The 13,515-nt window shown below is 42.6% G+C and overlaps 1 long non-coding RNA gene across 1 annotated transcript; it reads right to left on the bottom strand.

Moving 5' to 3' along the window:
• Nucleotides 1–647: 647 nt before the first annotated feature.
• Nucleotides 648–6,565, bottom strand: LOC134473245 (uncharacterized). Its single transcript, XR_010043389.1, has 2 exons — nt 3,902–6,565; nt 648–2,476 (listed from the first exon to the last, which is right to left on the bottom strand). It is a non-coding gene; the product is annotated as an uncharacterized LOC134473245 (long non-coding RNA).
• Nucleotides 6,566–13,515: the final 6,950 nt, after the last annotated feature.

Raw genomic sequence — 13,515 nt, 5'->3', positions numbered from 1 at the left:
TACTCAGACTACAAGTGGAAGGAAAAGTGTTCGGATGTGCCTTACTATGGGGCCTGTGACCTTCTACACTGGAAGGATAATCACAACACTCATTGGCTCCTGGACATTTAGGGAGTATTATCTAAGTCTTGAAGTTCTCCTCCAAGTTCTGCAGACTGCTGCAGCATTTCTTCCTAGATTCTTTCTAATCTTTACCCTTTTTGCAAGTATCATTTTCCTCCATAAGCCCAACTTCACATTCTTTGTAATTCTTGGGGGGGGGGGCGTGTACAGATGCTTCAGTGATGAGGGAAGGAGACCTGTCGCTCACTTTACCTTGTTAGATCTGGTACTCTCTGCCCTTGGGAGCTCAGCAATGACAGATGCAGATGTCTTGGGGGAGGGAGGTAGCTTGTGTAAGTTTGAAGACCTTCTTAAAGGAAAAGAATATAAAATTACAAATGCAACATAAGTTAGGGCCCTAGAAAGGCTTTTGTTGATAGGTTCAAAGGACGTCTAGACAGGAGCAGCCATATAATGTGGGCAGGAATCTGTGTTGGACAAAGGAATGTGTCTGATTTTGCTGAAATAAAAGACCCTACTCTTCCTGACTGAGTGTATGTGCATTAGGTAGGGGTCTCCAGAGGAACAGAATCAATAAAAATATGTCTAAGTATACAAAGGGATTTATTAGGCAGGCTTACAGGATCAAAAACAGAAGAGTCACATAGTCACCTATGGGATCGGGGGTAGAAAAATCCAGAATGGTGCCTGCCCACTGGTGACTGGACGCTCCAGCAGCAGTTGAAGGTTGAAGGCCCGGAAGTTCACTGTAGTCAGTGTGAAATCGGTGTCAGAAGGCTAAAGAGTCGGCCCTAGAAGGTGGAAGAATCTATGCTGGAAAGCGGAGTAAGGCAGAAACCAATGTCCAAAGGCAACAGCAAAGAGCAGGGATATTTCCTCCTTTCCTTTTTATTCAGTCCAGGCTGCAAGCCTATTGGTTGATGCTTCCACAGCTGGAGCGGGTCCTCCCCACTCAGTTTCCTGACCTCCGGGTCAGTCATCTACAGACACATTCAGCTCTTTACTAATCTGCTAGGCTGTTCTTACTTAAGTGAAGTTGACATATCTCAATTAACCATCACTGTACATTATTGTTTGGAGGGAAGTATGGAAGTCTACAGTGCTGTTCCAGGACCCTGAAACAGCTTCCTGCCTCTGGAAGACATCAGCCTCGCCTGCTCTGTGGCAAGAGGAAAAACTGCACCCTGAGCTGCTGAGGTCCCGGAGACTTGCCTCAAATCCTGCTGCCCGATACATCTCTCGTGAAGGGGAAAAGGAGAACAGATTGAGAGCCCCAGGACAGCAATCACACTCTTGAGGCCTGAGCCCTTATTTGTGCTAAGTACTTGAGATGATGCTTCTCTGATGTGACTCAGGACCTCAGCCTCAGCCTTCTGAGGTGAACTTTCCTCCCCTGGGAATTTCAGAATCAGGACCTGTGAAGAATCTTGATCAGTGCTGTCCTAGCAGCAGTGAAGGAGCAGGTTCATATGCAATCTGCTTAGATCGACGCTTTTGTAAAATATGTTAAATGAATTCTAAGAAATGAATGGAACACACAGATAAAGAAAATACAAGCCAAAATTTCTTGCTACTAGACTCAGTTAACATCAAATCCCAAAAGACAAAAAACAAAACAAAACTTACAGGGGCTGGGGATTTAGCTCAGCGGCATAAGCACCTGCCTTGCAAGCAAGGTTTCGTGAGTTCGATCCTTGGTACCGATAAAAATGAAAAAGACAAAAAAAAAAAAAAAACATCAAATCCCTCTGTCAAGATGCCATGTAAGTTTGCTTCCTCTTCATTTCAGTACTTACCTTGATATTTACAGACAGAAATGCATACAGTAAATCCCCGAATTATGAGCAAGTTCTGTTCTGGAGAATGTTCATAAGTTGGATTCATTCCTAAGTCTGAAGAAGTGAGCCTTACATAGTACACCTGTTTAAGTTTGCAGCTTGAATGTTGGTAAGCTGGAGACTTAGTGTACACAAGTTGTACACATACACACATACATACCAAGAAAAGAGACACATAATACACTTCCACACTCCTGTGTGTGCACAGGCTCACACAGACACATATGCACACACATTCAACAAGAAGGCACCTCCTCTCCTTTCTTCAACCGTTCCTGCTCCTTCATTGCACTTCTCTTTCCAATTTTCAGAAAGATTTTTCCCGCAGCATCTATGGTTGCAGACTTCAGAATAAAGAAAGGGGTCTGTTGCCGTGTGAAGCGGCAGAGGAAAGCATGGAATCCAGAAATTCCCATTCCCAGGCCTCGCTCCAGCTTTCTAGGACACGAGCTCATGCCCACGCCATTCCACTCCCACTTCAGCCTCCCGCGCAGCACCGCGCAGCCTTGCACACTGTGCGCTGCCCATCACTGCCACCACGTTGCCTACTTTGGTGTTTATGATAGGGGAAGACACTGGAAGCAAGAAAGAAACAATGTTCGTTTACCTTCAGTTTCTTACCACAGTTGTAAGCAGGCTGTTTCCTGTGCATGCATTTTCAGCGATGGTGTTTCTCAGGGTCCCACTCTTAACTCTCTTTTCCTCTCACACTGCACTCTCCCAGTGTGACTTAATTTATGCCCAAAATTCCACTTCCACTTACCTGCTCCCAAAGGCATGCCTCAAGCTCAGATTGCCCAAGTCCAGACACAGACATCCATCCACTTAGTGTTACTGGCTGTCTCAATGTCCTACAGGCATTTCGACCCAAACTACTCAGAACTAAGTGCAGGCCACCTGGCTTCTACACTTACCCTCCTAGGATAGGCTGGTGGACACATCACACTCAGTCATTTAAGTCCTAACCCAAGACACTTGGTTCCTGAATAATCAGCCATCTATCCCAGGTACCGCCTCAAGAGGGCACAAGAGTCCTTGGGTTTTCCTGTATTGTATTTTTACCAAATGACACTGGGTCCCTAACATGTGCTCAACATTGCTATGGACTTGAAGGGGCTGTCTTGGAAAGAGTAAGGCAAACATATCTTGGCCAATGCAACCCCAGGTTCGCTATCTTGTTTAGGAGATCAGGATAAATAACATGTGAGAAACACTGCCCAATAATAAAAACAAAAAAAGAAGCCTGAATCAAATGAATTCTATAACCTTTTCCTCCCACCTCTTCAGGGTTTCCTTCACCCTCTGTTTAGGAATAAGCTTCCTGTAGCATGTCCCTGGACTAATGTTAGGTCTGCCACCAGAGTCTCAAAACACCAGAAATCATTCAACCAATCGACACCTGTAAGAGCTGCGGCCTGAGAAACTGGAAAACTGTGGAAAGAATTCAGAATACACTGAATCCTTTACGAGACTAATTATATCCAAACAAGTGGTGTAGCAACTCCAGTAGGAGTTTCTGACTTCCTTGCGTAGGTTGAAGAATTAGGTGCAGTGTAATTTGAATCTAGCAGCCCCTGGCTGTAAAATTGGCCCACTTGGAGAGTAATGACACAGTACCCATGAAATGGGGCTCAGTGGGGAACTTGGGGGCCTGAGAAGGGCTGCCCAACACTCTTGGAACAGAATCTCTACTGAATATATCCTCTAGGCCACTGAGAACATTATTTCCAGAACATTCCTTGGAAAAAGGCACCCCAGCCATTTGGGATGACATCTTTGTTTCCTACTGGGTAAGTAGCTTTCAATATTGAGAAATTTTAGAATTAAGGGTGGAGAAATTCAAAAGAATGAAGCATAGCATTATATTCTTGTTTTAAGAAATTTATACATCTCTGGTTGTTTTTGTTTCTGTTTTCTGGTACTGAGGATTGAACTCAGGGCCTTCACTCTGAGACACATCCCCAGCCTATTTTCTATTATTTATTTATTTTGAGTCTTACCAAATTGCCCAGGTTGGGCTTGAATCTGCAATCCTCTTGCTTTAGCCTCCCATAGGATTCCAGGCAGCCATCAGCATACATAGCGATGTTTGGTACTTTATGTACTTATGATGGTAAAAACATTTTAGGGCTGGGACTGTAGCTCAATGGTAGAGTACTTGTCTAGTATAAGGGAGGCCCTTCAATCTCTAGCTCCTGGAAGAGAAAGAAAGAGACAGAGACAGAGAACAATCCACTACAGTAACAAATTAGACTTGTAATTCTAATTTAAAATGTGTGTGATTTGAAATGGGGATTGGAATAGTTAAGAAAATATGAAAATTAGATCACCCTATTTATAAATTGTTAGATTCGTGGGGTGTTTTGTTTTTTGTTTTTTGGTCTTTTTCCTTTTTATCGGTACTGGGGATGGAACTCACGACTGCCTGTTTGCAAGGCAGGCACTTATGCCGCTGAGCTAAATCCCCAGCCCCCAAAATTTGTGTTTTAGATATTCAGGAATGTTTTGTTCATCAGCTCAAACGACTGAATTTCTTTAAGAGACATAGAATACACTAAATTTATAATTTCTTAAACATGTTCCTGCTAACTTGAGGCACTGATGATACATGCATGACGGTTCCATTGATGGGACAGGTAGAACAGGCATGCTTGGACCACTAGTGGTTCAGAGCCACCCACCAGCAAGACAACAAATTACAGCCCCGTCATGAATATGCTAATGTTTAAAGAGTTTCATTAACTATTTCTAAATAGTCATCAATACAATCCTCTAAAGCGAATATTAGAATTTTTGTGTAAATTTAGTTTTTCATAAACATAAAAACTGAAGGGAAAACTAGTCTTCTGATTTGCAGTTTTAACATAGGGAACATAAATTCTATTTTATTTTTTGCAGTACAGAAGATTGAACCTAGGGTCTTTGCATGAAACTACATCCCCACTACATTTGTTTATTTCTTATTTTGAGACAACATTTTGCTAGGTAGCTAAATCATTAAGGCTGGGTTCAAATTTAGGATCCTCCTACCCCACCGCCCCAGAGTGCTGTGATTACAAGTGTGTACTGTCACTTCTGGTGGGAATGTAGATTTTATGTATGTATTTGTGTATTTGTCTTTTCGAAACAGTCTCACTATGCAGTTCAGGCTGGCCTTGAACTGACTTTGTAGCACAGGCTGGTCTCAAACTTGCAATGATCCTCCTGCTCAGCCTCCCAGGTGGTGGGATTACAGGCATGCATCACCTCACCTGACTTGAAAACATAAATTTTAAAAGGCAAGCAGACCTCTGGATATTCTTTGCTAGGAACCAAAGGACATTTTAAAAACTCACATCGTAACAGCAAAACCAGTCCATTTTCATGCTTTCACTTACAGTTTCACAGTTGGCTTTGTGACTGAGCATTTAGTGTTCTCATGTGTGCTGGTTTTACTAGGCCTTTTAGAAGGGAGAGAGGCCAACTGGTGATTCAGGGGCCAAGGCTCACACTCAAGGGCACGCAGAGGCCGTGGTGCAACCATGACCTCTACTTCTCCTCTGTGCAGCCTCTAGGGCCATTATTCTCTGGAATTTGGAAGAGTTGTTGTACTTTGGGAACTCAGTAAGGAGAACAAGCTTCCCTGAAACCAGTGTGGCAGTGACAGAGTAATGCACCAAAATATACTCCAAGAAAAATTAAAATTTAGACACTATAGTTGAATCTCCATTCTCAATAGGGACTTTTTTCCCTGTTTGGCCAAACTTGGAGTTTTGAAACAATATTTTACTATTACAATATTTACTAAGTGGCCATAAACAAACAAACAACTCCAGATTGTTAGGAAACAGTTTCTTCAATAAATCAGGGGAATTGCCTAGAAGTATGTGTGTAAGAGTGTGTGTGTGTGTGTGTGTGTGTGTGTGTACATGTGTTTATAGTGAGGAGGTAAAGTTATGTCAACGGGATGAGAACTGCTATATTGTACCAATTACAGATTAGAAATGAGGAACCAAACTCTTCATTTGAAATGCAAATGTCTGTTGGAAAGATAACAAGATATTGTAACAAACACTTGGAATCAATCACTTAGGTGCTGGGATTGGCTTGGAGCATTTGATGGTATCACTACTTTTTTTCTTGTCTTTTTGAGACAGGGTCTTGCTCTGTGGTTCAGGCTTGTCTTGTGCTCACTCTGTAACCCAGGCTGGTCCCAACCTTGCCTCAACCTCCAGAGTGCTGGGCTTACAGGAGTGCTCCACCACACCCAGTTTAGCACTACTTTCTATAACATCTTGTAAGCTTGTGTGCAGTGGCACATGCCTGTAATCCTAACACTTGAGAGGCTAAGGCAGGTAGAGGGAAAGTTTGAACTCACCCAGGCAAGACCTGTCTATGAGCAGGTGCAATATAGGCTGAGACTTGGAGGTACACAGTGAGCACAGGAAAGATGTCAGGAGCTGACGGCAAACCTTGCCCTATCTGCCTGGCTGTTCTGAACACTGAGGGTGGGAGAGGGTAACTCCCAGATTTTGCCTGCCCTGGGAGTCTCTGAGATCTGCCAATGAGGGATCAGGGACGCTGCTGATAAAACTGATGCATGCTCCATCTTAATAAAAGTCATGTAGAACTTATTTTTGGAGCAAAGGTAGAGGACAAGGAAAATACACAGTTCACAAATCTGGGAAGCTTGTAGATGATTTCTTTTAAAACTCACTATGCATAAGAGTTTTCAGTAAAGAGAGATCTACTTATAGAAATAGATAGTCCCATTTTCAGGCAGCTCTAAATATTAAATGCCCCCTTGCATAGAGCCTGATCCACTTATAATTGCAACAATTTACTGATGCTCCTTACATGTGGCCTCTCGGAACAACTCCAGTCCTCTTCACAAACAAACTTTTAAATATTCTAAGATTTTCATGAGCCATGCCCTCCAAATATTGCCTCATCTGGCAATAACAAAAACTATAAAGTGGCTCTTACTCAGTAATTCCAATTTGTAAAATATACTAAGTGAGAATAACTCAAAGTGAGGAGTGCGTTTTGTCTGTTCGTTTTCTTTGTACAACAGAAAATCTTGATATAATACAAATTCCTTAAAATCAAAAGTAACTAACCAAATGGTGAATGATTGCAAAAATTACCCTGAAGTGTAGAAATGTGTATGGACACTCTACACGAAAAAAAATGGAACATAAAACTGCAATTCAAATGAGCTACAGCTACTTAAAAGAGTTTCTGAGTCTGAACAGCAACCATTTCCATAAGTAGATATGGAGTCTTTCCAGAAATCCCTCACCAAGCCGTGTGTTCTCTGGCACAGTGCACGTACAGCTGACTCACAGGAGGCTCCATTTGTTTTCAGTTCTGTCCCGTTTAGCTTCCATTTGCAAACATCCTCCGATGGCAAAGAGGAATGCAAGGGCTGAGTCCAGGGAGACTGGAAAGCGAGGTGCCAGGTCTCCACTCCCACGCTTGTGCCTGTTTTTATCCCTTGTGTGTTTCCACCTCCATTTCTGTCTGATGGGCTTTTTGCTCTCCTTACCATCTTCACCTGTTTTGATGTCTTCAAAACCTTTTCAGACACTAACTATAAGAGATCACTGACAACATAGTTCAAATTTCTGACTTTACAAAGTTTAATTTTAGTTGGGGATTTAGCTCAAGTGATACAGTGCTTGCCTAGCAAGCACAAGGGCCTGGGATTGATCTCCAAAACACACACACACACACACACACACACACACACATTCATTTTTAGGTTACATGTAGCATGGACCAGATATATCATAATGATATAGGAGAAATGTTAGATGTCAGATAGGTCCGGTTTGTGCTCCCAAGGTCAAAGAATAAATTGTAAGGACAACAGATGGAGGTTAAAAGTAGGAAAATTTATTGGGGGAAAGAAGGGGAATACTTCCTGAGAGACAGGAAGTGCTCTGAATAGTTTGCCAAAAGCACATTTTTCCAAGTTTTATAGAGCAAAATCATGAGGCAAACAACATGGATCACAATTATGATTAACCAATAAGATTGCAAGTGTCTTCAACTAAGGTAATGTTGATCTTGTGGTATCAAGGGCATATGGATAACAACACTACACGTGGTCAATAATCTAGTCTTAGTCTTGTTTTCAATTTTAGTAGTCTCAGTCTTAGTGCTTTTAATCTTAGTCCTAGTGGGTGGGAAAGAATGACCCACCCCTAATGAGAAATGGGAAACCTCAAAAGGATGCCACCAATAATGTCAAGCCTCTGTTTAACTCTCAGGAATGCAAGTAAATTTAGCCATTGTGACTTTACTCTTGCTCAAATGTGCCTCCACAGTTGTGATGCACTGTCATCTCCTGCACTGACTACATTGTCCCAGCCCCGTCTGACTGCCTACTATATTTCTGCCTCACTCCAATGTCTATAATAATAAGACAGGCAATAAGCAAATAAATACATGGTCAGATAGAAACAACTATTGTAGAGCTGAGTGTAATGGCACAGTCCTGTAATCCCAGTACTGGGAAGACTGAGGCAGGAGGACTCTTGCAAGTTTGAGATCCTGTTTCAAAAAGACCAAAAAGGTGGGGAGGGAATATTGAGAAGAAACAAGACAGAATAAGTGAGAGTCCACTTTTGATTGCACGGTCAGGGAAGACCTTTAAGATAACTTAGTTCAGTGAACTGTAGAAAGAAGACAGAAACAAAAAGAACATAAAAAGCTGCCAAATTAGGAATAAGGAAGGCAAGTTGAACTGCAAAATCAGCTGGATGTGGTAGTGCATACCTGTAATCCCAGCACTCTGGGAAGCTGAGGCAGGAAAACCTCAACTTCAAATCTAGCTTGACACTTTTGCCATTGATTTCCAGTTTCATTGCACTATGGTCTGACAATATGCATGGAATAATTTCAACTCCTTTGCATTTACTTAAGCATGTACTATGAGCTAGTATAAGGTCTATTTTAGAGAACATCCCATGTGCCTCTAAGAACAGTGTGTATTTTGATGTGGCATGGAACACTCTATAGACCATTCTAAGTCCATTTTTTTAAAAGTTGGTCCAGTTCTAATTTTTCATCATTGATTTTTTTTGTCTAGTTAATCTGTCTGAGACAGTGGGGTATTGAGATCCCCCAATACATTTGTATTACTGCTTATTTGATTTTTCATTGTCTGTTAATATTTGTTTTATATAGTTGGGTACCCTGGTATCTGGTGCATATGTATTAAAGACTGTTATCTCTTCCCTTGGATTGTTCCCTTTACAAGGATGCAGTGACTTTCTTTGTCTCTCTTAACCAGTCTTTGCTTGAAATTCACTTTGCAATTAGAATACCTACCCGTTTTTTTCTGGGTTCCTGTCACTTGGAATATTGTTTTCCATTCTTTGACTCTCAGTCTATGATTTTTTTGTTGTTGTTGTTCAAGAAATTGAATTCATGACCTCATGCTTGCCAAGCAGGTGCTGTGCAACTGAGCTATATCCCCAGCCCTATGAATTTCTTTTTAAATTCAATATGTTTCTTGTATGCAGCATATTGTTGGATCTTCTTTCTTTTTTTTTTTTTTTCTTTTTCTTCTTTTTGTCTTTTTTCCTTTTTATCGGTACCAGGGATCGAACTCACGACTGCCTGCTTGCAAGGCAGGTGCTTATGCCGCTGAGCTAAACCCCCAGCCCCTGGATCTTCTTTCTTAATCCAGTCTGCCAGTCTGTCTTTTGATTGGTGAATTGATACCACTAACATTGGTGGTTATAACTGATGTGTTTGATTAACACTTGTCATGCTATTTTCCTGTCGCTGACTGCCTTCCTTTCCCCTCTCTGTTTGCTTGCCTTGCCCGGTGGATTCCTTCTGTTGGAATTGTAGTTCTTGTTATCTCTTTCTTTAATGTCCTTCAGAACATTTTGGAGTGCTGGCTTGGTGTTCATGAATTTCCTCTGCTGTTCTTTGTCATAGAAGTATCTTATTTCATCATCTTTGAAAGATAGTTTTGCAGGGTACATCAATCTGGTTTCGAGATTGCTTTCTTTTAGGGTTTGAATACTTCATTCCAAAGTGTCCTTGACTTCAAGGTTTGTGTTAAGAAGTCAGTTGTGATTCTGATGAGCTTTCCTTTATAGCTGATTTGTTTGTTTTCACTAGCAGATTTTAATATTCTATTCTTGTGTTGAGTTTCTGGAATCTTAACTATGAAATGTAGATTTTTTTGATCGTAGCTACTGTAGTTCCATGTGCCTCACTTATCTGTGTGTCAAATTCTTTCTTCCCACCATAGCAGTATTCTGCCATGACATCTGTGAACAGGCTCAGCCTGACAACTTAGCAAAGACTTAGCAAGATCCTGTATCAAAATAAAAGGCCTGGTGCGGTAGCTCACTGTGAAGGTCCCAGATTCAATCATCAGCACTGAAGGGGGCGGGGGAGGGGGGACAACTGAAAAGTCACTGTATCCAGAGGCTTACTAGCTGCTTACCACATCAGAGGTAGTAAAAGATGGAGATGGGGAGGCAGAAAAGGAGTCACAATGCAAATTAGAAGCCTTTAGAAGAGGTTGATAAAATCTGTTCTTGGACTTTTAAAAACATTTCAAAGGCAAATTTATTTACTTACTTACTTATTTGAAGTACTTTAGATCAAACCCAGGAGGGCCATACCCCTGCACTACGCTCCTAGCCCTTGTTATTTTTTATTTTGAGACAGGTTTGCACTAAATGGCCCCAACAACACTTGAACTTGTGGTCCTCCTGCCTCAGGTTTCCTGAATGCTGGGATCACAGGTGTGCACCACCACACCTGGCTTAAAAGAATTTTTCTATTTACTTTTTTTTTTTCTTTTGCAGTGCTGGGGATCACATCCAAAGCCTTATGCACACAGCAGGGAAGTGCTCTACCTCTGAACTCCACTCCCAGGCCCTTGAGTCAGATTTTTAAAATTTTGCTCTGTGTGCAGAAAATGGCTTATCAAGAGGTCAGAGTGGAGTTGGTAGAGCACAACGGAAACTAACACTCCGGCAACACAAGACATTGGAGGTATGGGCTTTGGTAACAGTTCAGAGAAGACAAGTTGTAACACTTTTAAAGGAATATTAACAATCAAAAACCCAAATTAATGAAAAAGTAATTCAAAACATAGTTAACATATGCTTGTGTATTCTGTAGGCTTATCCTAAAATAACTAAGTATCTAGGTAGGGCACAGGGGAAAAAACTATACCTAAAATTCCCCTTAGGTCTTTTATTAATTATTCCTTAAGTGGAGGCTTGGGACAGAAGAGAAGCTCTAGTTTCTGCTAGTCTCCAGGAGGATAAACAATGAGCAGTCTAAAGCTCCGAGTAGCTGTGGCATCTCTTGAAGCCCGTTAACCACCACAATAACCACTCGGACAAGGTGTTTCTTTTGCTTCTCCCATATAAGGATGATATACATCTTCATGAAAACCATACTGGAAACTTCTGAGACATTATTTTACCAATTATTCTAGAACAAGTCTGGGGGAGGGCAGGGAATGTGTTTACTTCTTGGATCTATAGGGACCTACTGATCACTTTTAGAAATTCTTTTAGTACTACTACAAAACCAAATTGAACACTTTCTAATGTGATGTCTAGGTGTTTTAAAAAGTGATGTTTGTTCAAAGCCTCTTTATGGATTTTGGCAGCCTCAACAAAGCCCTGTAACCCAGGAGTTGAGAGGGATGGCTCTGGAGTCATATTGCCTGGCTTCAAGTCTTGGCTTCTCCATGTATTGTGTGATTTAGAGCAAGTTACATAATTTCAGTAAGCCAGAATTCAGTCTGTAAACTGGGAGTTGATAAACACCAAAGAATTTGCAACTGGTGAAATAGGATGAGAAGTGTTTGTAGATGTGGCAGAGGGTCTCTAAGCCAGCTCTCTTCCCAGCTTCCAGTTTCTCCATTATAACCTTACCCTTTCGGATTCCCTTCCAAAACCACACACATCAATACAAACTTTATTGTGTTTGTGCACATGTGCATAAACGCACACACAATATTTAGATGAGAGGTGCATTCTCTACAGAAAGTAGCATTTAACCAGTGTAAGCACTTGTGTCATTTACTTAAAATAAACCTTTGTTATTTAGCATAGGCTTAAAAATTCCTGAAAGAAAGGATAACTGCATTCCAGACCTTGTATCCAATCTCTCTCTCTCTCTCTCTCTCTCTCTCTTTCTCCCCCCCCCCCCAGTTCAGAAACTCTCAGGGGCTCCTTTTTTTCCCATGGGAGGAAGGATCCACTCTTTTTTTCTGGAGTTCACAGCCTATATTCCATTACCTAGTTGTGGGAACCCTGGATTCTACCATAAAGTAACCCCTCAAAGAACTTGCTTTCAGTATAAGGAATGCAAGCCCCATTAAGGGAACGTTTACCATCTCTGAACCCAGCGAGTGGGTGAACTGGACTCAAGACAAAGGATGAACAAGGTTCATAAAACATCCTCTGGGAAAGCTTCCTTATGTGCGGGCTCCCACTGGCTACTGGGCAGTATTTACCGAGTGGACACCAGGGGGTAGCAAAATCTCAGTTTCTTAGCTAATTATGAGGCGGCTGCAAAGCCTGGGTGACTGAGGATCGCCTAATTGCGGTGGGAAAGAGCATCACAGCACTGCCATGCTGGAGAATACTCATGGGGTTTGCTGCCCACACCCTTTTCTGAAGTTCTGAAGAACAGTGCTCATCTCCAACAAGGATGCATGTTTCTCTTCTTTTCTAGACCCAGTGAGTGGAGGTAGGAGGAGGGGGCAGTGTTCAGAGTAGAGCCCACAATGTTGGCGACGACCCCCCCCCCTTTCCTCTTATTCCCATTGTCCAGAAAATCTGGCCTCCCAGTCATTTAGAAACTGCATCCAAGCAGGACACTTTCTAAAGCAGCATCCCCCAACTGTAGTGACACCTACTTTAAGTCCCTCTTGGGGTTTATTTGGCTTTCTCATGTCCTCTGGAAGGCCCACCTTTTGGGAGGGTCCACCATGAGGCCAAGCATTCTCTTGCCAGTACAGAGGTGAGATAAAGCCCTACTTCCTCTGCCTAGGTCTCCACCAGCTCTGCTGCAAGTTTCACTTCCCTCTGAAAGGAGTGGAGGATGCTAGCGATTTGGTGGTGAGACGGGAGATGGGGCTACAATTTTCTTCTTTCTTATCTAGTCTAACCCTCTTTGTCTACTGCGTGGTCCCGGGGCTACAAGTCCTATCAGCCCTGGGACATTATCACCATTCACAAGAAGGCCCATCTGGCATCCCACATCAGACCGTAAGGTCTGAGCCCGGGAGCTGGAGCTCTGCTTCCTCTAGGAACAAGGGGCGACAGGGAACGATGCAGAGAGGGCCGAGTGAGGCAAAGAGTCAGAAAAAGTTCGCGGATGCACAGGCCCTGGTCCCGGGACCCTGACTCTCAGGCACAGTATTACCCCAGTCCCACTTTCACCGCTCCCACTCGCCTTGCATAGAAGCCCATTTTTGGTAGCCTGGAGTGTCGAGGCCGAGAAGCTGGGAGGAGGAGGAGGAGAAGGGTGGCCAGGACCGTGGGCAGTTAGGGGAATGCCCTCATGTTGCCACCTGCCACTCTTCCCCAGGGAGACAAGGGCGCCTCAGGTCTTTCCAAAGTCTGGAGGCCGGCGG

The sequence above is a fragment of the Cavia porcellus genome, unplaced genomic scaffold (genome assembly GCF_034190915.1).
Source record: "Cavia porcellus strain 051 isolate PalLab524CR breed Dunkin Hartley unplaced genomic scaffold, mCavPor4.1 scaffold_26, whole genome shotgun sequence".
NCBI lineage: Eukaryota > Metazoa > Chordata > Mammalia > Rodentia > Caviidae > Cavia > Cavia porcellus.
The sequence above is the reverse complement of the archived record's forward strand: the minus strand, read 5'-3'. Positions and strand labels throughout refer to the sequence as shown.